We start from the raw sequence: 22,860 nt of genomic DNA, 5'->3' as shown, positions 1-22,860 counted from the left end.
CTTGTAATTCTGGTTGTAAATGTAACTCATTAATTAAACACAAAACAGTGCCTCAAAGAATTACTTGCAATGAGTTCCTCTGAACTGCCAAGGCTCTTGTTGTTATATTCAATGTGCCCAACAGCTGTGAACAAACCTGGGATCCCAGATGTACCATTCCTTGAATGCTTCTAAATAATAAAATATTCCTTGCAATTGATATAGCACCTTATCACGTCTTTGAGACATCTCAAAGCTCTTCACAGTAGAGTGAATTGATTGTATATTTAATGGGCAAAACGCAGCAGTCAACTGTGCACAGCAGTTTCCCACAAACCGTTGTGGATTGAATGACCAAATTATTATTAGTTTTTTTTAAGAGATTATTACCACTGGAAAAGCAATCTTTGAATCGACTAACAACCCAAGGCGCTGGACAGTCAATGTTTCGGACTTGAGCTGGGGGTCAGTATCGGGGAGGGTGGATGGCCGGGGGGGGAAAGAGGGTAATTGAAGGCACAGTCGAAGAGGAGGGTTCTTCGCCCAGGTACGAAGCCAATCAGGAGGGCCTCAGTCTTGCTGACATTCAGCTGTAGAAAGTTGGCTACCGTCCAGGACTTGATGTCAGACAGTCAATCTGACAGACCCTGAAATCGAGGGTGGAGGCAGAGATATAGAGTTGGGTGTCATCTGCGTACATGTGGAAGTTGACCCCATGTTTGCGGATGATGTCAGCAAGGGGGAGCATGTAGAGGTTGAAAAGGAGGGGGCCGAGGACAGAGCCCTGAGGAACACTACACAAGACTGCGGGGGCTGGAAGAGAAATCGATGGCTGAGACAAATTGGAGATGGTGTGAGAGGCAATACATGAACCATTCACGGACAGAACCTTGAAGGTTGTGGTGAGAGGAGAGGCGGTAGAGGAGGATGGAGTGGTCCACCGTATTGAAGGCAGCAGAGAGATTGAGGAGGATGAGGAGGCAGACAAATGTCATTTGTCACCTTGATCAGAGCAGTTTCCATGCTGTGAGCAGCACAGAAACTGGAATGGAGGGGCTCGTGAAGGGAGTGGTAGAAGAATGAGTGAAGCTGGCAAGCAACAACTCTTCTGAGGACCTTCGAAAGAAAACGGGGGTTGGAGATGGGCTGATAGTTAGAAGGCAGGGGTGGGTCCAAGGAAGGGTTTTTCAGGGTGGAGGTGATTGCAGCTGTTTTTAGTGCCTCAAAGAATTACTCGCAATGTTTTCCTCTGAACTGCTGAGGCTCTTGTTATTATACTAAATGTACCCAAGAGCTGTGAATGAGCCTGTTCGACCCTCAACTGTCCTTTCTCCCCCTTATCCGTGCCATGACCCGCTCTACCTTCCCCCACCTCCACAACATTGCCCGACTCCGCCACTGCCTCACCCCTCAGGCCGCCGAAACCCTCATACACGCATTTGTCATCTCAAGGCTTGACTATGGAAACTCCTTCCTTGTCGGCCTCCCCAACTCTTCCCTCCACAAGCTGCAGATCATCCAGAACTCTGCAGCTCGTGTCCTCTCCCACACCAGACCACATGACCCCATCAACCTCGCCCGGGTCCACTGGCTCCCCATCCCTCAGAGGATAGAATTCATAATCCTCGTCCTCATCTTCAAGGCTCTCCCCAGCCTTGCCCTCTCCTTCATCTCTGACCTCCCTATCAACCTGTTCATTGCCTCCAATGCTCCAGGTCTCCAGCCCGACCGCCCAATCATCAGAAGGTCCGCCCGCAAATGTTGGGGCTGGGGGCATGAAGTAGGCCGGAGTCCGCTGAGCGGAGGGAGTGGACAGGTTGGTGGAGGGTTAGGAGGTCGCAGAGGTAGGGGGGGGAAGCACGGCCATGGAAAGCTCTGAAGGGGAGGACCAGGATCTTGAACTGTATCCTCTGCGTGATGGGAAGCCAGTGGAGTTGGGCGAGGATGGGGGTGATAGGGTCGCGGAGCCTGGTGCGGGAAACGACATGGGCTGCAAAACGATTGCTTGTTTCAGCAAAGTGCTGCCCTGGTGTGTATAGTACAGTGTACTGGTTGCTGAAGTTCCCAGCAACGAATAAAAGATTATTTCTGGGTTAATCTGCAGCAGTGATGTCACAGGCTATTAATCCTTTTGTGTGAATGTTATCACTGATCCAGGCAATAGCACTGGCAGCCACAGTCAGCACCAAAACTGAGTGATTAAATGAGGGTAGGAAGCGGTGTGCAACCCAGAAAATGCTCTCTGGCACCTTGTTTTTTGTTTGTCAGCAGTTCAGATAAGCAGCTAATTGTCTGCATGAGTCTCTTGTACAAATGCCTCAATTAGACTATGGAGCTTTATAATCACTCAGAATTGATCCCTTATTCTCTATTGTAAATGCATAAATCATTTCCGTCCAAATTATCTTAAGGAAAAGAGAAGCAGTCCTTATTCCTTACAAAAGAACAATGTCTCTTGGTGCCTTTTCCTGTCACTACATTGATGTCCTTTGACCACATATCTTTTTGGAAGTCGAGCCCGCCCCCCCCCCCCCCCTTCATTGGAAATAAAATAAAATTGGTGATTTTAACAATACCCACTTTTCAGTTTGCTGTGTTCAATCAAAAATTACTTTGAGAACCTTCAGGTCAGGTTTTCAGTATTCCCTTTGTTGCAAGTTTTGTATTTCTTTTACCACTGTTATAAATTAGATGGTAAACTCACGATGATATCAGTTTTAGGAAGTAACCTTTTGCCATTCATAATCCAGTAGTTTGGAGAATATTTTTATGCAAAACAGTGCTGTGTTGTATGGTCTGGTTGTAAAATGTAAATAGACTTACAGTATTCTAAAACTTGCAGGTGACCCACAGATTCCCAGCTCTTGCAGGTTTCTTTTCATGTCCACTGTCATTATAGCCTCCACCCTGACTGAATTAGGATGTTTAACATTGTGGGGGAGCATTTTACTTGGTCGTTTCCAAAGTCCTAAACAAACAGCTTTTTGGGCAATGATAATAATACCAATCCTTGCATTTGAAATAATAATAGTAATCCTTGATATTTGATAATAGCGCCTTATCACATCTTCCGAGACGTCTCAAAGTGCTTCATAAAGCACCTTGTCATGTCATTGAGATGTCTCAAATCGCTACACAGAATACACTGTAGAGTGAATTGACTGGGCAAAATGTGGCCCTCGATGTCCTGGCTGATTGATCTGGTCTATGATCAGAAATTCTCAGAAGATCCTTAACCCACACAATTTTATCCAGTCCGTCACACCACAAAGAGAGTTGAAGGGACGTAGAATGCCGTTCCAAGTAAAGTGGGAGAGGCAGAGTCCATTTGTGGGTTTCAAGAAGAAAGAAGACTGGCATGTGAAAGATAGAGGCTTGAAGGAGTATGGAAATAGGGCGGGGCAGGGAATAGCACTGGCTTTCAGAGAAAGCTATCAATTCTGTGATGTAAATTTCTGTGATTGGTTCAGTTCTGGAAAAGCCTAATGTCAAACACTTAAATAGGTGCTCCCGACATGAAAGGCGCTATACAAATGTAATCTTGTTGTTGTTGTTGTTAATAACTGTGTAACTGTTTAACTATCGCTACATAAGTACTGTATAGGTCATTCTACTGTATTAAGACCTACAGATACAGATTTCATGATCAGTAAATCCTTGAATAATTTGCTTCTGAACACAGTTGCAAGCGCAGTAGGAAGAAACAATTAAAAATAAATAGCTGGCCAGATATTTTGATTTATGTAAGAGTTGGTTGAAAAAGAATATCTGTAAATTGGGTCACAGCTGTCAATGGTGACCATTATCCAGAGCACGAATGAGTAGGAATGGAAGGGAAACAGGATTTAATGATGAACACACTTGTTAATGACTGTATCAAATCAGTCATTCACCATAGCATGCACAATAGCACATCGAAGGCAAGTGACTGGTTAACCAGCTCATTCCATCAGAATACCTAGGATGTATCATCCAGAGTCCATCCAGGGCTTGTTATATTGTGTCAGCAGCATACACTTTTTCACTTTGCATGTGGGGAATTATTTGGGGTTGTGCGTTCAAGCCCCATGTGGGGACTCGGAAGCACATTCTCTAAGCTGACACTCCAGTTCAATACTCGGGAGTGTTGCATTGTCAGAGGTCCCATCTATCTGGTCAGGTGGACGCTGATGAAGACTGGTTGAGCTCAGTTACATACACTGCTGTCCACACAGGGCCATGTTACTGTACTTTTTTTCTGAAGTTGCAGGTCACAATCTGCAGAGCCACTTTAAACGAACTGAACAGACTTTTATCTGGTATCAAAGGATCAACCTTTGTACATTTTCAGTCTCCTTGACAAGAGATGGAAGGTGTGTGTGTATGGATATTGGGTGAGGACAGGTTTGAACTGAGCGAGCAACTGGAATCTGTCGAAGTGCATTGATCAGAACTAGACGAAAGGTGAGGAAGAAGGGAAAAAATGGATCAGAAAAATTGATATTAAAAGGTCTGGGATTGACAAAGAATTGCTTTCTTCTGTGCTGTAAACAATTCTATCACAAAATTCCTAAAATCCTAAGATTACCATTGCATCAAAATGTGTTAGTTCTGTCCCTCTTGTCTTCACCACATCAATTTAACAGGATTGCTTCTTGCTTCTTCTCCCTTTGCTTTATCAATATGCTAGTGAGCAGCTCCAAGCTGTTGACAGTGACGTCTCTCCTATTATTAATGATGCATCCTCGAGCTCCACGAGTCTTTGATGGATGATATCAGAAGTCTCATCCAACTGTTGAAAAGACAAAGAATCTCACACTGATTGATACCTTCTCCAGGATGTTGGGCAGAAAATAAATGGGATGAATCAAAGGCAATTCAGTTTCCTCACACTGCATATTAATTTTGTGCAGGTGGTTTACATTTCACAGCAAGACATTGAGACTCACCCACTGATCTGGAACTGAAATACAGCGTCTTGCAGTCTTGCTTCTCTCTGAGAATCAGTTCTGTTAAATGTTGCCAAGATTGTCTTCTCAACTATTTTGTTTTCCTGATTTTTTTTTTGTTTTGAATTTGGACACCTTAGAGGTACCATTTAGGAACAAATTAAGTTAAGTGAGAACAAGCTTATAATGGCACAAATCCAAAGCTGATTCTGATAAACTGTAGACTTTCATTTCTAACCTTCGAAAGACACAACGTTATGCAAACTCGTGGAGTCCTGTAGCTCAGTGGTTAGAGCACTCGCCTTGCAAGCGAGACACCTGGGTTCAATTACGGCAGGGCGAAACCTTGGCCAAATTTCCTTACTCCACACGTCAAATAATAATCCCTCCAAAACAATAATAAATTGGTCATTTTCAATCTATGACTGTTTGTGGGACACTGCTGTGCGCAATTGGCTGCCGCGTTTCACCCGTAAATATACAGTCAATTCACCTTACAGCATATTCTGTGAAGCGCTTTGAGATGTCGAGAAGATGTGAAAAGCACAATATCAAATGCAAGGATTATTATTATTAGTAGTAGTATAAACTTGCAGCTCATTGAATCACAGAGAGAGAGAGAGAGAGAGAAAACTGTTTTCTGAGAATTTTAAATGATCTTTATAACTGGAATGCAATTAATGCCAAGTGCTTTTTTTAAAAAAATACACACATTGAACATCATAATGTAATTTAGGATCAATTTGTATAGTAACTGAGACTGCTCCTGCCCCATTCCAACACTGGAGGGTTAATATAGTGAGGTTTTACTGCTTATCACTGGATTAACAAATCCTTTTGACTTCAGACACTGGTATTACAATGCTTCCTTCTCTAAAATCCTAATAAAATCCTAAAACTGAGGCCCTCCTGATGGCTCGCGCCAGCGCCTTTGCACCTCAGGCTCTGGCAACATCAACCTCCATGGTTGCACACTTCAACTCACCGCCAGTCAGGAACCTAGGTGTCTTGTTCGACCCTCAACTGTCTTTTCTTCCCGACATCCAAGCCATGACCCGTTCTGCCTTCCCCCACCTCCCTAATATCACCCGACTCTGCCACTACCTCACCCCTCAGGCCGCTGAAACTCTTGTTCATGCTTTCATCACCTCCAGGCTCGACTATGCAAACGCCCTGCTCGTCCGCCTTCCCAACTCCTCCCTCCACAGGCTGCAGATAATCCAGAACTCTGCCGCCTGTGTCCTCTCCCGCACCAAACTCCGTGACCCCATCTCCCCCATTCTCGGCCAACTCCACTGGCTCCCTATCCTTCAGAGGATCCAGTTCAAGATCCTGGTCCTCACCTACAAAGCCCTCCATTACCTCGCCCCACCCTACCTCTGCGACCTCCTAACCCCCTACCAACCCGCCTGCTCCCTCCGCTCAGCAAGCTCCGGCCTGCTGCACGTGTTGTTGTGTACTATTTTATTTATGATGCTGCCGTCTTTCCATAAACTCAGCAGGACTTCTTTATCCATCGAGTATTCCTCAGATAACAACAAATTGCCCTTCACGTGGGGCAGCTGCTCAGAGCGCTTAATAAAACATTTGGGAAACAAAACCTAGATTGCAAATATGGTTTTAAATCCTACAGGGGGAGAGGTAAAAGGAACCAACTTTCAATAATTTTTAACATCAAAATCGTCTCTTTGTTGAATGTTTGATGATAATTATTTTAATTGGTTAATTGTTGAAGCTGCTTTTTCTAATGATGCATTCATTTGTTTGGTTCATGTGCTTGTTTTTTTAAATTTTGGTTGAAAAACGAAAGAAGCCGTGAAAAGCACTATATCAAATGCAAGAGTTATTATTCAATTAATGGGATTCTCAAAAAGGGATGGGAAGAGTTAACTCAATCTCTAAAAAGCCACCAAAGTACAGAAGAAGCAATAAGGAGCATCTATTTCATTCTCTGGCCTCTTCCTTCAGCATCATTCTGAATTTGCTGTTCAAGCGGAAGCAAATCAGCATTTGCCATCTCTTCTGCCATTGATTGTTAGAGGGGGTCCTGTGGATCTCCTGTGAGGAGGGGAATCCACCACTTTAATGATGGTTGTTAGCCCCTGCTCAGTTGAACAAACTTGAGGGGTTAATAATCACACTCTGAGGAAGACTTTTTTTTACAATATTGAAGCTTTCACTTTGCTGTTTTTATTTCTGAATAAACTAAATCTTCCCAAGAGCAGGAGAAAAATGCCACAGCCTTCGATCTAAGGCTTATTTGTAGTGATTTTTTGTTTCACCTGATTGTCCCTCAGTGGAGACCACATTAACATAACCTTTCTCTGCACTAAAATACACCATCAGATTACTTCTAAGATTACCAAATATCTCAAATAAAGAGAAACCAACACACAACAACTAACAACCCCCCAACCCTATCAGGACCACCATCCCCTTGACTTAAATAAGAGCCGGCTGCCTGCACTCATCGCAACTATGAAGGATGATGTGAGCAACACACAAAGCCTTGGGATTTGAAACCCGGTTTAAACACAGCCTGTAACTCCCAAGCCACTGAATCATCATTTCAAAGAGGGTATCATAATGCTGTATTCCAAACCCACATACAGTGAAAGCTGAACAGGGATAGACAAGTTAAAAGTCAAGTACGAAACATGAATGTCATAGTTATGAGGAATCTATTTTTTTGAAAATCAAACCATAACATTGAAAAACTAAAGGCAAAATACTGCAGATGCTGGAAATCTGAAATAAAAACCAAAAAGTCGCTGGGAACACTCAGCAGGTCAGGCAGCATCTATGGAGAGAGGAAAGTGAGTTAATGTTTCAGATCTTTTGTCAGAATTCTATACTGACTCTAGGGACTAGAAAGCCCCCTAATGTCACAGTGACCATAATAATAATAATAATCCTTGCATTTGATATAGCACTTTTCATGTCTTCCAGACGTCTCAAAAGCGCTTCACAGAATATGCTGTAAAGTGAATTGACTGTATATTTGGGGTGAAACCCGGCAGCTAATTGCGCACAGCAGTGTCCCACAAACAGTCGTGGATTGAAAATGACCAATCTATTATTGTTTGGTTTTGGAGGGATTATTATTAGGCTCTGTGTGGAGTAAGGAAACTTGCCCAAGGTTTCGCCCCCTGCCTGGAATTGAACCCAGGTGTCTCGCTTGCAAAGCGAGTGCTCTAACCACTGAGCTGCAGAGCACTGTACAGCCTAAGAATGACGTCTAGGGATCTAAGATCAACTGATTTAGCAATATTCAGCATCCTGATTGCCTTGTTTTTTTGCTGCCTCACACTCTTTTGATGTAGAGAACAATGAGTCAACTAACACCCCTAGATTTATTTTAGTTTCCCCCTTGGCAATTTCAATGGCATCCACAAAGCATTTGGGTTTCCTATTCTTAGATCCTTATATGTAGTATCTTGCATTTATTAATATTAAACTTAATTTACCAAGTATCAGTCCATATGCATACCCTATCAAGCTTTCTTTGTAAGACCCTTGTTGTCCCCTGTGATTCCACATCTTACACTGGGTCTGCAAATCCATTAATAAATCTTGTACGCAGATTGGCTGACGCGATTTCCTACAAAGCACAGGCATTCCACTTTACAGTAAATCCTGTAAAGCGCTTTGAGCCATCCTCCTGATATGAAAAGTGCTATACCAAATGCAAGGATTTTTTTATTATTCAATTTTACAATACAGCAAGGATTATAATACAGAGGGGAGGCCATTTGGCCCATATTGTCTGTGTCATCTTGCTGGAAGAACTATGCATTTGATCCAATTTATATTGATTTTCTTTAAATGCTTTTTTTGGCCATTGGGTACAATGAGATGATACAAGAAGATGAGTTAACATGCAGTGTGAAAATCATTAATACAGAGGGCTCACTGATAGCAGTCTGTCTGCTGCTATTAATTAACACCCTCATTAATTACTCTTGAGTCAGTTTCCCCAGTGACATCAATAGCAACGGATGTTAATCATAATTCTTTCTGGGAGAACACTGGGATGGGTATTCTGGAAAGATAATAATAATAATCCTTGCATTTGAAATAGCGCCTTATCACGTCTTCAAGATGTCTCAAAGTGCTTCACAGAATATAGTGTAAAATAAATTGACTGTATATTTTGCGGGCAAAATGGATGAAACAAAATGGCTGAAGAGCTTTCTTCAATCAAATCACTCTGATGATCTTTCCTGTCCTAAAAGTGCTACAATGTTATGTCAGAAATGAAGTTACTCCGGTTACACATTACCTTTCCATCTTTTTAGCTCGCTACTTGCAGTTATTAGACATCTATCAATCAGCAACACTACTCAGTTCCTCAACTAGAACAAGTGTATGAACAGCACAGGAAAGAGTGAGTGGATTTCTGCAGTGACAGGAAATCATTTGACCTCCTTCTGGCCTGTGCAACTTCCTTTGTAACTGATGGAGCTGTTATTGTTCACTCAGAAAGCCTTTTATCCTTTAAGACAAACTTTAGCAGAGGTCAACACATGGGATTAAATGCAGTGTTTGTAACTCTTAATCTCTATAAAGTGCATAAAATATTTTACTCGAATAGCTTCAATAAAGGACTATTAATAGTTTGATGTGGAATTAAGGGTGCACACTCAGGGCAAAGATTTCAAAGTCTAGATGTTACAATAATATAATAATTATTCTTGCATTTGGTGTAGTGCTTTTCACATCTTCTAGATGTCTCAAAGCGCTTCAAAGAATATATTGTAAAATGAATTGACTGCATATTTGTGGGCATATGCACATTATTTCAACAAATAAAATGCTAAGCAGAGATGACTTGTTAGCATTAATAAGTAATTACAGAGCTAAACCACCTTTCTTTCAGATTCTATGTAGATAGCATAGCTAGATATGTAGCTATTTGGTTTCATCCATTTTGCCCATAATTCAACAGATGTAGAAAATGAAGTTGACACGAGAGCCCCCAAGATTTTTCTCTTTATGACAGAGAACATCAAATGCCTTGTATATCAAACATTAATTTTTTTTGTATTGGACAGATGGGTGCCTACACATGCGGAAACCCATCACCATAATAATAAGGGACCTCTGACAATAATAATAATCCTTGCATTTGATATAGCGCCTTATCATGTCTTTGAGACAAATCAAAACACTTCACAGAATACACTGTGAAGTGAATTAACATCATATTTTGTGGGTGAAAAGCGGCAGCCAATTGTGCACAGCAGTGACTCACAAACAGTCGTGGTTGATTGACCAAATTATTATTATTTTAAAAATAATTATTTCTCCCGGAAAAGCGATTTGCCAATCAACTGACAACCAGGTTCCTACTTACTGATAGGTAAATAGAGGCATGTGGAGTAAAGAAACTTGCCCAACGTTTTGCCCTGCTGGGAATTGAACCCAGGTCATCTCATTTACAAGGTGAGTGCTCTATCCACTAAGCTACAGGACTTCATACTGAAAGAGTATTCAGACCAGGCAGAGTTTCACCTGCATTGCCACCTACACATGAAAATTTTAGGGCCTCTGGAATGGAATACGCACTCTGGAGGGACTCTGAGATACCGCATCAAGGTCACTATACAAATGCAAGTTGTTTTTGTTGTTGGGCACACCCTGCTTACTCTGCTCTGGAGCGCATTAAGCGCAGGCTGGTAAGAGCCAAATTAAGAGGAGATCCCAGTGTGTGTGTTGGTTACTGCTGTTTAAAGGTTTAACCAACTAAACATTCTCGAAAATTTCTTTCCAGTTTTCAATCCTTTTTTTCAAGCCTCACTGACTCATTTATTCCTGCAGTTTGAAGTAAGGAGTGTTCCAATATCCAGACTGTCCAACAATTTGCAGGGTAGCTCCATGATTAACAGAACAAATGTTCTGTTCCTGCGCAGTGCTCTGTCCAGCAACCTGGTAGATAATGGATTCATGTCCACATATGAGAGTAAGAATTGGAAGTTACAACTTCTGGGCTTAGATTTCCAAATGCTTCAGTTTAATTTGCAGACGCAAGCACAACTGATGGGTTTTGACTCTCACAGACCAGCATCATAAGATCAAAAAGTGGATCAAAGGCAATGCCTTTTGGTGCATAATCATTTAAAAATGCATTTACTGTGGCTTGCCCTACAGTGCAGGATGTGTATTATAATCCATTTTCCTTTGTGAGTGGAATGAACTTGTCATCTGACCAAAGAAGCAAACTTCAAGTACATAAAATCTGATTTAAGAAAATTACAAGCAGGATTGTTGGGTTAATTGTTATTTCCTTGGATTGCAACTGCTGGATTTTTTTTCGTGTTTTGTAAGAATCATGGGTTTCTTTTTTTTTGAGTCAGCCGGGAGCCTGACACATGCGGAAACCCATCACAATGTTTAAGAGTATCCAAAACAAACTGTGAATTCCATGCATCCCACCAACACGTGGAAATCCCAGAGATAAAATTGTTGGAATGGAATGTTCGCTCGCTTCCTGCGTACCTAATTGTGGAAAGTATTAGGCGCAGGTTGGCAAGAGCCAAAGCTTGTGGACCCCAGAGTGTGCGTTCGGGTACTGCTGGAGTCTAACCAGCTACAACTGCGGAGCTTGCCAGTGATAACACTGTCTGGCACACTTTCCCGCTACTTGTCCAGCTAGGACCACCCTAACCCATTAGGGCTTTGGTTTGCAGGGTTAACAGGAGCTGAGTAGGATGACTCCCTGCCAGTGATTGATCTGCCCTTCCAGGTCCTGCTAATGGGCCAGGCTGGCTGTACTTTTCAAGCGTGCCTTCAGCCACCCTCCTACCTCTCTGCCTTCCCTCATCCCAACCCTGCCCCCTGCGGCCCCCCACCCCCGATCCCTGACTGTAACGATACAGCTAGTTGGTTATAAGTATCAGAAACTTCATCCATTGGATAGATTTTATCTTCCACCACAATTCCAAACTACATTTCAAGAATGTGGTCCCTGGGTACCTTGTAATATATGTCAGCACAACAACTTATCTCTGTTCTTGCCTCCCTGGATTTGTACATCTCCCTGACAGTCTTTTATTGAGGTAATGCTGACAAGTCTCAAGATTAATTGTACCAAATGAAAAAAGCATAAGTGGTGAAAGCCTGTGCAAACCAAAGCCAGTGTTTGGCGTGAAGGATTAGCTGAGCTTTGTCAGCACAATATTGATGAAGCCACATAATGTATCATGTCAGCATCAAATCAACAGTCCTCAGCAGCAAAGTCTTTTTCAATGCTAGAGCTATTAGCTTTTCTTTGGAGCTCTTGCCAGGTTTATGCTCAGCAATATCCTTCACACGGCTGTGTACCATGGCATAATCACTAGGAGCACAAGGGATATTAGTCATTCTGACCTGCTATCATCCTGTATTGTACTATCAACTTTTTTGACACAGAAGCAATGGAATTGAAAAGCAAAGGGTCCACAAGCGACTGAATCGCATGATTAATCGCTGCGCTATTCTGATCCCCATACTAATGTCATGTAATTGACAAACTTTGGAAAACGAGCAGAGAGCATTGTAAGTAAATGTATCTCTTCCATCTTTGAAATTCAAGTCCTAACGTATTTCAATCACCACTGAGAAGCTATGGGCAGTCAGAAAATTTTTGAGGCCATCAAGCAAGGTGCCCACAGCCAGAAGGCTCCTCAGTCCCATGAACCTTCTGAGGAATACATTCCTACTATTAACAATAATAATAATCATCCTTGCATTTGATTTAGTGCCTCATCAAGTCTTCGAGATGTCTCAAAGTGCTTAACAGAATATACTGTTAAGTAAATTGACTGTATGTTTTTTGTGGGTGAAATGCTGCAGCCAATTGCACACAGTAGTGTGCCACAAAGAGTCCTGGATTGAAGTGACCAATTTATTATTTTTTTAAGGAATTATTGCCCACGAAAAGCGATCCGCCAATCGACTAACAACCGGGTTCCTATTTACTGCTAGGTAAACAGAGGCGTGTGGAGTAAGGAAGTTTACCTAAAATTTCGCCCCACCCGGAATCAAACCTGGATCTCTCGGTTGTGTGGCGAGGGCAGTAATTACTACGCAACAGGAATTGCATACATTGCAAGCTTTGAAACAATGTTTTAACTTTAGAGTACAAATAAGGCAGACCATCTTGAAGGGATATTTCTAGCTTACAGCTGTCTATCTTGGGATAGCCTCTTGTTAATTTCTTATTTAGTAAATCCAAAGCCCCAAGGATGGAAGTTTTAGTTACAGATCCTTGCCCCCCCCTCCCCCCCACCCCTGCCCTGCCCAAATCGAGTGAGAAAGGTTTTTCTGTTTCGGGGAAAATCAGAAATAGATAAGAAAAGGGTGTGTATAAAAATCTTCACTGCTATGCACTCTTATCCAACTAATTAAAAGGTGTGTGCCCTAACCGTGAGCTCCAGGACTCCCTAATGAATTCCACAAACCAGGATAGAGACCCCCTGTGAAATTTTGGGTTCAAGTATTTATCAGAAACCACACTAAGGATATTATTAAATCGCTTTATTAGCAAATATAAAGACACACAAGCATAAGCATCACATTACACCCGACACGTTACTCATCACACTTAAATGACTACTAAAGCACATCTTAACAAGGTACATTGCTAAAGCTTACTAAATTACGACTTAAGAAAATACACTCAACACTAAAATTCTAAACATATATAAAAAAACGATGTGATATATGAAATGTGCCTAAATAATCTCTTAACTGTTTTGTATGTATGTTGGGTGCGTGTTTTAGTAAGTAGGAGAGATACTACCAAGCAGGCAGGAAGTCGTGACGAAGTTCTAAGGCTGGCACAAAAGTTAAATACTGTCTCTTGCTTGCTGCTGGCTGCAAACGTCTAAGGCCGGACTTGTCCTCTTTGAGGTCAACTCCGGCGAGAGCTGGACTTATCCTCTTTCCGGTTCACTCCCTTCTCTTCTCTTTCTCACTTTCTCCCCTTTCTACCTTTCTCCTCAGAGGCTCCGCAGAGGCTCCGCAGAGGCTCCTCAGAGACTCTCCAGAGGCTCTTCTCCCCGGCTCTTCCAAGTCTCCTCTCGAGGCTCTTCCGAGTCTGGTCCTGCGGCTCTTCCCACAGTTCTTCTCCTCTTTTCTTCTCTTTTTTTTCTCTCTCTCTGCTAACTAGTTTTGGCTATCGATTTTTATACCCTTTTTCATATATCCCTTTTTGCTACGCTCTAACTCTTTCCCAAGACTTCTTTCTCACACTCTCTGCACTTTCCTGGCATTCTTTTCCTATCTTCAAGTTGTTTCTCCTTGTACCAGCTCGTAGTATCTTCTGCAAGAGAACAATACTCCTCTTATTCCATCTTATCTAGCCTGACCAAACCACCTGACTCTATGTCCCTGAAGCTTCAGTCCTTTTTCTAACTCTGTCAATGGGACCTGCTCACTTTAAGTTTTCTGATAAGTTTGTATCCCATCCATTCTCCTGGTCCAATTATCCCAGGTTCCTATCTCTCCTGTCTGTACGTCACATGCCCTTGTAAGCGCAGATGGCCTACCATCCATTCTCTAGATCCAGCTATCCTTATCTTCCCTGGCCATGGGTCACATGCCCTTGTACTACTAGCTCGGTGCCTCTTTACTAGGACTGTGTGTGAGTGTGTGTGTGTCACATGGCAGTTTTTATTTCTTTTACAACAACAAGATTCCATGTATAGAGCGCCTTTCACGTCGGGAGGACGTCCCAAGGCGCTGTACAGTTGGGTCAGGACCCGAGCATCGGGGGGAAATGGTCAGGGTGAGGGGAGGGAAGGGAGGGAGCGAGGAGGGGTAGAGAGTCGAGAGGGGAGCTGAAGGCACGGTCAAAGAGAAAGGTTTTGAGACCGGCCTTGAAGGAGGAAAGGGAGGAGGCAGCGAAGGCACTGGGGGATGGAGTTCCAGAGCCTGGGGGCTGAGAGGCTGAAGGCCCGGCCACCGATGGTAGGGCGGTTGGGGCGGGGGATGTGGAGCAGACCGGAGCCGGAGGAACAGAGGGTACGGGCAGGTAAGTAGGGGGATAGTAGGTCGGAGAGGTAGGAGGGAGCAAGGCCGTGAATGGCCTTGTAGGTGAGGGTGAGGATCTTGAAATCGATCCTCTGGGGGATGGGGAGCCAGTGGAGGTGAGCGAGGGTGGGAGTGATGTGGTCCCGAAGCCTGGTGCGGGACAGTACACGAGCTGCAGAGTTCTGAATGACCTGCAGCTTGTGGAGGAGGTGCCGGGAAGGCCGGCGAGGAGAGAGTTCCCATAGTCCAGCCTTGAGGTGATAAAGGCGTGGACCAGAGTTTCAGCAGCGTGAGGGGTGAGGTAGTGCCGTAGTCTGGCGATGTTCCGGAGGTGATGGAAGGCGGTGCCAGTTGTGGCGCGGAGGTTCCTGACCGGTTCCTGACCGGCTTTGAGAGGTGGAGAGTGCAGCCTTGGATGCTGATGCTGTCAGCGCCTGAGGTGCGGAGGCGCTGACGTGAGCCAATCAGGAGGGCCTCGGTTTTGCGCACGTTGAGCTGAAGAAAGTTGTCTCTCGTCCAGGACTCGATGTCGGACAGGCAGCTGTCAGGACATCGGTGGTCGTGGAGTTGAGGGTAGAGGAGGAAAGGTAGAGTTGGGTGTCATCCGCATACATGTGGAAGTTAACCCCATGTCTGCGGATGATGTCACCAAGGGGAGCATATAGAGGGTGAAGAGGAGGGGACCGAGGACAGAGCCCTGAGGGACACCGCACGAGACAGTGCGGGGGCCGGAGGAAAAACCATTTGAGGAGACAAAGTGAAGACGGTGGGAGAGGTACGACCTAAACCACTCAAGGACAGGGCCTTGAAAGTTGAGGTGGGAGGACAAGCGGTGGAGGAGGATAGCGTAGTCAACCGTATCAAATGCTGCAGATAGGTCGAGGAGGACGAGGAGGCAGAGGGAGCCCTGGTCACAGATGGTCAGGATGGCATTGTATTCTACTTAATTCATCTATTCACTACATGATCAATACTAATGATTCTTATACTATAATCCCAACTATTTCCCCCCCCCCCCCCCGCCTTATTGAATATCCTCACTTTGACAAGTTTAGCTGAGCACACGCCGATTGCTACTGCTAGAAGGTCGTGGTCAACGATCAGAAATATGCGAATTAAGAACGCAATCCTAAACCAGCCACAGTCACCAGTACTGTCGCTCAGGCAGAAAGTCTTTAGTGACATCTAGCGGCCAAAGAAGCAGCAGCGACAATTCATTTCATTCACAGCCTATGATGGTTTCTCAAATCGTTAGCTATTCACTGCAATAGGATGAAAACTTTGCGTCTCTGTCTCTTACATTTGAATTCTACCTTGCATGTTAATTCGTCTTTATGTTTCCCAGTGATGTGTCACATTGCAAATTTTAAAATGGGACACATTTAGGCTGTTAACTCCACAATCATTGATTACAGTGGTTGAAAATGCTTTGTTTTAATAGATATTTTGTCAGAGATACACATCGCAATGGATATTTCGCATCATTTTTAGTTTTGCCAGTGACAATACAATGAGAAGTCATTGATGTTGTAACGGTTGAAAGCGCTCAGTCTTTATGGAACAAATAACGTTCCTTGATGGGACTTAGAGGATGAGGTGTAATCCGTTCACGGCTTTCAGCAGATGGTCCAGGTGGCCATTTAAAAACTCCAGAATACGATACAGTACAATACAAAATTACATTTGTATAGCGCTTTCACATCGGGAGAATATCCCGTGATCCGACTTCTCTAGGCTACAAAACAAAGTACAAGGTAAATAACAACAGGGCTACGGTTGACATAAAAGATTACTAAGTGAGCACAAATGTAACTAGAAAACAATACATTACAAATTTACATTTATATAAGCCTTTCACGTCAGGAGGACGCCCCAAGATCACGGACAGACTAAGGTTTGGGTGTGAGGTGGGCGAAGATGGCTGAAAGCGCGGGCAAAGAGGAAGGTCTTGAGGGAGACCTAGAAGGAAACTCNAAAAAAAAAATTTGGTCTCTCAATTCACAACTGTTTTTGGGACACTGCTGCGTGCAATTGGCTGCCGCTTTACCGTATATTCTGTGAAGAGCTTTGAGACGTCTAGAAGACATGAAAAGTGCTATATCAAATGCAAGGATTATTATTATTATAAGGAGATAAGGGAAGAGGTAAGTCAAAGGGACTCCAGGATGAAGAGTCGGGGCAAATACACGATCATCAGTGGTGGAATGGGGGACGTGAAACAGGCTGAGTGTGAGAAGTGGAGGGAGGGATCAGGTTTGTTGGTTTGAGTAGGTCGGAGAGGTAGTTAGGGTGGGTTAAGACTATGGAGGGATTTTAAAGGTAAGGACCACAATCTTAAACTCCATCCACTGGGGGATGGGGAGCCAGTGGACCCAAGCAGAATTGTTTTATTTATTCAGAGCAGTTATGTTTTATTTCTCTGGGAGCAGTTTATTTTATTTCACTGAAGGAAATTTGTATGTCAGCCTGATTCAGTAGAAGCTCTCTTGCCTCTCAGTCAGACGTTGCGGGTTCAAGCCCTGTTTGGATTGGGAATCACATAGTTTAAGACGACACTTCAACATAGTACTGGTGGTGTGTGTTGCGATGTCACAGGTTCCATCCTTCAGATGGAACGTGAAACTAAGGTCCTGTCTGCCTGTTCAGGTGGATGTTAAAGATCCCATGGCATTATTCGAAAAGAGAAGGGAGTTTCTAACAGTCTCCTGGCCAACAATCCCTCAAATAATATTGTTCACTCACTCCACGGCTGCATTTCTCCCACAAAATACAGAGTCAATCCACTTTATAGTATATTCTGTGAAACTTTGAGGTGTCTCGACAATGTGATAAGGCGCTACATCACATGCAGGGATTATTACCTGAGTTCAATTCCAGGCAGGGCGAAACCTTGGGCAAGTTTCCTTACTCCACACGCCTAATTCCTCCAAAACAAAAAACAATAATAAATTGGTCATTTTCAATCTACGACTGTTTGTGGGACATTGCTGTGCGCAATTGGCTGCCGCGTTCGCCCACAAATATACAGTCAATTCACTTTACAGTGCGTTCTGTGAAGCGCTTTGGGACGTCCTCCCGACGTGAAAAGCGCTATATCAAATGCAAGAATTATTATTATTATTATTATTATTACATTATAGTTTTTTTATTTCCTTGGGAGCAGAGTTTTGCTCCTGGAAAAACAGTTATATGTAATAATGGAAATCCTGCTGGTGAGCGGGTATGCATAGCCAAACACTTCATGACAGACACTTTGAGAAACAGCCAGGGCAGAGGATTAATTTCTGTTAGGTTAAAGACATTCATTCCAGCTTCTCGGTCCGTGTGGTGAGAGCTTGGTTATTGGTCTGTGTCAGTGGGTGTAAAAGTGGGCTGGCCAGTCTCTGGGTTTAAAGGAATCTTGCACTTGGTACCTTGCGTAACTGTGTTCAAAGTGTTTTGGACAATGTTTAGGGTTCAAACAAAATATACAGTCAATTCACTTTACAGTAACTCTGTAAAGTGAATTAAATAAATTAATAAATTAAATAAATTAATAAAGTAAAGTAACGTCTCAAAACTCTGAAGCGTTTTGAGACGACTCGCTGATGTGAAAATACGCTATATCAAGTGTAAGGATTATTATTATTATAAACCTCATCAGCTCCCCTGAACGTCATCATTTTGTTTTTTTATTTTTTTGTCACCTGGCCTAATTTTTAGTTATTAGGTATTTTATCTGCTTGATCCATCAAAAGGAAACTTAAACTTAAGTGATGCTGAGGTTTTTTAATGCTTGTTTCAGTTCCTAATATTCTCAATTCTCACCTGAGTCAGAAGGTTGTTGATTTAGGTTCCACATTGTAACTTTGACCCCCAGGGCATTGCTGGAGATGTTTATTGTTGGCCATCCTTTGAATTAGATGGTAAACTGAGTCATGTCTGCTTGTTCTGGTGGATGTTAAAGATCTCATAGCACTACTCGAAAGTTTCTTGAGATGTCCTCCCAAAGTGAAAAGCACAATATTGTTGCTGTTTCTCCTGGTAACCTGGCCAACAATCCCCCAAATAAAATTTGTCATTCACTTCATTGCTATTTGTGGGACATTTCTACGTGCATATTGGCACCTAAACATACAAGTATAAATCATTACACTTTAAGAGTATATCTTGTGAAGCTAAACGAGTGTCATGACAGTTGTGAAAGGTGTTGTATCAAATGTAAGGATTATAATATAAACCCAACCTTGGCCTCAGGTTTCCTTAAACAGTTCATTTTGAGCTTGGGAAAGTGACATTTTTCTCTCCTTTAACCCAGGAAATTTATATTGATCAAAGAAATCAATGAAAACAGTGATCTGCGGCTGAATTAATTTGGCTGGATTGAAAAATAGCATTGGGATATCTTGTTGAAAGAGAGTTTTATTTTGACTTGTAACATTTTTAAAAACTTTCAGCAGTGTTTTTTTCTCTCCCATCCACACATGCAAAGTTTAAATGAATTCTCCTGAGAAAAAAATGTTGAAAGTGAGGTTTCTTCTTTTTGTGGGGTGAAAAAGTATTAATCATAATGAAGGGATTGCCATCTTTCCAGGCACCAAATGTTGCCAACAAGATCTCCCAGGCCAGGTAAACTCATTTAGATGGAGAATGCAGATAAAATGAAGTTTAGAGCGGTTGAAAGTTGTGATGCTAGAATTCTGATTTACATTACTCACTCATAATCACTGATCTAAGTGCAAATCATGAACTATGTTATTAACTAAATACAGTATCAATATTTAATGTCACTCTTTCAAACTTTTTGGGTGGTTGATTGTAGCTCCAAAGATAGCATCAAGCCATAATTTGCCTCCAGATTGCACAGTTCAACCTAACCATTCCCTATAAAATGTGCAGAGGAGTACTATGTGTTCATGCAGTGTATCATTGAACAATGTACCATCTACCCAGTGGGTCTAGATTTCCTGCAAGTATCTGGAATGCATAATAGATAATGAATGCAAAAGAATGTGAAAGTTAATGTGCATTAAATAACTAGGAAGCTTAATTCTGATATTAAATTTGTTTTACAAAATGTTCTAATCATGATCGACTGTTCATCTTTATCATGAAAAACTATTGTAATCAGTTGATGAGAATGTTCTTACCTTTGACTAAGCATAGCTTACTATTACGTGGAATTACATAGTGATATGACATAGAAACAGGCCATTCAGCTAAACAAGTCTGTGCTGGTGTTTAAACTCCACACAAGACCCATCCCACCTTTGCCCTTCTAACTCTCTCTTCATGTATGAATTAAATTTTCTCTCTAAATACATTGATGCTATTTGCTTCAACCACAGATTTGGACAGTGAGCTGCACATTCTCATCACCCTACACATGAAGAACTTCTTCCTAAGCTCCCTATTAGATATATCACTGGCGATCTTACATTTATGCTCTTTAGTTTTGGATTTAGGAAGTGCAACACTGAAACGTGTTAGTGTTGACACCATGGACCACTCAATCCTCCTCCACCGCCTCTCCTCCCACCTCAACCTTCAAGGTTCTGTCCTTGACTGGTTCAGGTCCTACCTTTCACACTGCCTCCACTTCGTCGCGGCAAACGGTTTCTCCTCCAGCCCCTGAACTGTCTTTGTGTGGTGTTCCTCAGGGCTCTGTCCTCGGACCCCTCCTCTTCACCCTCTACATGCTCCCCCTTGTTGACGCCATCCACAGACATGGGGTAAATTTCCACATGTATGCGAATGATACCCAACTCTACCTCTCTGCCTCCACCCTGAACTCCAGGACTACTGAGGTCCTGACCGACTGCCTGTCCAACATCAAGTCCTGGACTAGGGCCAACTTTTCCAACTCAACGTCAGCAAGACCGAGGCCATCCTGATTGTCTCACGCCAGCGTCTCCACACCTCAGGCACTGGCAGCATCAGCCTCCACGACTGCACACTCAACCTCACTAAGCCAGTCAGGAACCTGGGTATCTTGTTTGACCCTGAACTGTCCTTTCTCCCCCACATCCGCGCCATGACCGGCACTGCCTACCACCACCTCCACAACATTGCCAGACTCCGCCACTGCCTCACCCCTCAGGCTGCCGAAACCTTCACCCACGCAATCGTCACCTCAGGGTTTGATTACGGGAACTCCCTCCTCATCGGCCTTCCCAACTCTTCCCTTCACAAGCTGCAGATCATCCAAAACTCTGCAGCTCGTGTACTCTCGCGCACCAGGTTCCGTGACCCCATCACTCCCACCCTCACCCGACTCCACTGTCTCCCCATTCCCCAGAGGATCGAGTTCAAGATCCTCATCCTCACTTTCAAGGCCATCCATGGCCTTGCCCCCTCCTACCTCTCTGACCTGCTGATTCCCTACCAACCTGCCCATTCATCAGGCTCAGGCCTGTTCCATGTCTCCCGCCCGACCCGCCCTACCATCGGTGGCCGGGCTTTCAGCCTCTCTGCCCCCACACTCTGGTACTCCATCCCACGGTCCCTTCGCCTCGCTTCCTCCCTTGCATCCTTCAAGGCCGGTCTCAAGACCCCTCTCTTCGACCGTGCCTTTGGTCTCCCTCCCACCTCTCTGCCTTCCCTCACCCCTACACCACCCCTCCCCCATGCTCGGGCCCCGACATCTGACTGTTCAGCGCTTTGGGACCTCCTCCCCACCTGAAAGGCGCTCTATAAATGTAATTTTGTTGTTGTTGTTGTAGTGACATCTAGTGGCATAAAAATACTGGTCGTTAATTTTATTAATTCATCTGTAGGTTCGTAACAGTTTACTATTCATTTAAATAGGACTAAAAGATTGCAAATTTGTAACTTGCATTTAATTTTTGCCACTGATACAAAGGTTGAAAGTGCTGAATGTTCATTGAACAAACAAATAATCTTACTGCAAACACTTCACTCCAACACCAGTACAAACATTCAAGAGCAAAGACATGGATGCCTTTAAACAGAGGCAGTGACAAAGGCAATTCAGTGATAACACATAAGAGACATGCACTACCATTTTGTGTCATCTTCCACCATAATGCATTGAGATACGTAATGCGTGAAAAAGCACATATTATATAAGAAAGCAAGGCCTGACAATTGGTACCCCTTCCCCTATCCAGTTGTTCCATTAATTACGAAATATTAAATTTAGGACACAAGCACACACTAACATCAATAGTTGTGGAACTCTATTAGCAATGAGGATGGTTCACCATTGCATGCCAAAGTGCATCTTAGAGCAGTCCGCCCAAGTGGACGATTTAATATCTTCAGAGTATCCAATGAGACGTTGACTTTCAGGCAATCCCATCAATTTCAAATACAAATGAAAATTCCTCCAGATATCATATTTTGTGTCGAATGTCAGGGTGTAAATGAAAATGGAGAACAATATACACTTCTTTACCAATAAAGCTAGATCAGCATTCAGAAAGTACCTTAAAGGAATTTTAACCTTAGAGAAGATCCTTATCAACACTGGATGTTATTTCCCAATGGTCCAAGAATATTTACCTTCAGGGTAATGCAAACTGGTAAAAGGTAAATGGGTGAATTACCCCCTTAGGAGAAGGTATGTCTCTAACTGCATAAAGTTGTATTAAAGCAATAAGTGACAAATTGGAGATTCACGAGGGAACAAAAGATCTCATCTTTCATTTACAGTTCTCGATCGGTGTTTTTCCTATGGCTATTTTCTTTTCTCAAGTTTCAATTAGTTGGATAAGAGTGCATAGCAGTGAAGATTTTTTATACTGTGTATCCTTTTCTTATCTATACTTGATTTCCTGAAAAGTCTCAATGTATACAATTCCTGTAGCATAGTGATTAGTGCGCTCACCACACAAACGAGATGACCCAGGTTTGATTCCCAGGCTGGGGCGAAACCTTAGGTAAACTTCCTTACTCCACACACCTGTTTACCTAGCAGTAAGTAGGTATCTAGCTGTTA

At 43.1% G+C, this 22,860-nt stretch overlaps 1 protein-coding gene across 1 annotated transcript in view; it reads right to left on the bottom strand.

Moving 5' to 3' along the window:
- The window catches only part of LOC121849966 (acetyl-CoA acetyltransferase, cytosolic-like), a 236,732-nt gene that overhangs the window by 100,213 nt on the left and 113,659 nt on the right, over window positions 1-22,860 (bottom strand). The window lies entirely within an intron of this gene.

The sequence above is a fragment of the Callorhinchus milii genome, unplaced genomic scaffold (assembly GCF_018977255.1).
Source record: "Callorhinchus milii isolate IMCB2004 unplaced genomic scaffold, IMCB_Cmil_1.0 Scaffold1, whole genome shotgun sequence".
Lineage (NCBI taxonomy): Eukaryota > Metazoa > Chordata > Chondrichthyes > Chimaeriformes > Callorhinchidae > Callorhinchus > Callorhinchus milii.
This window is presented reverse-complemented; position numbering and strand designations above follow the sequence as displayed.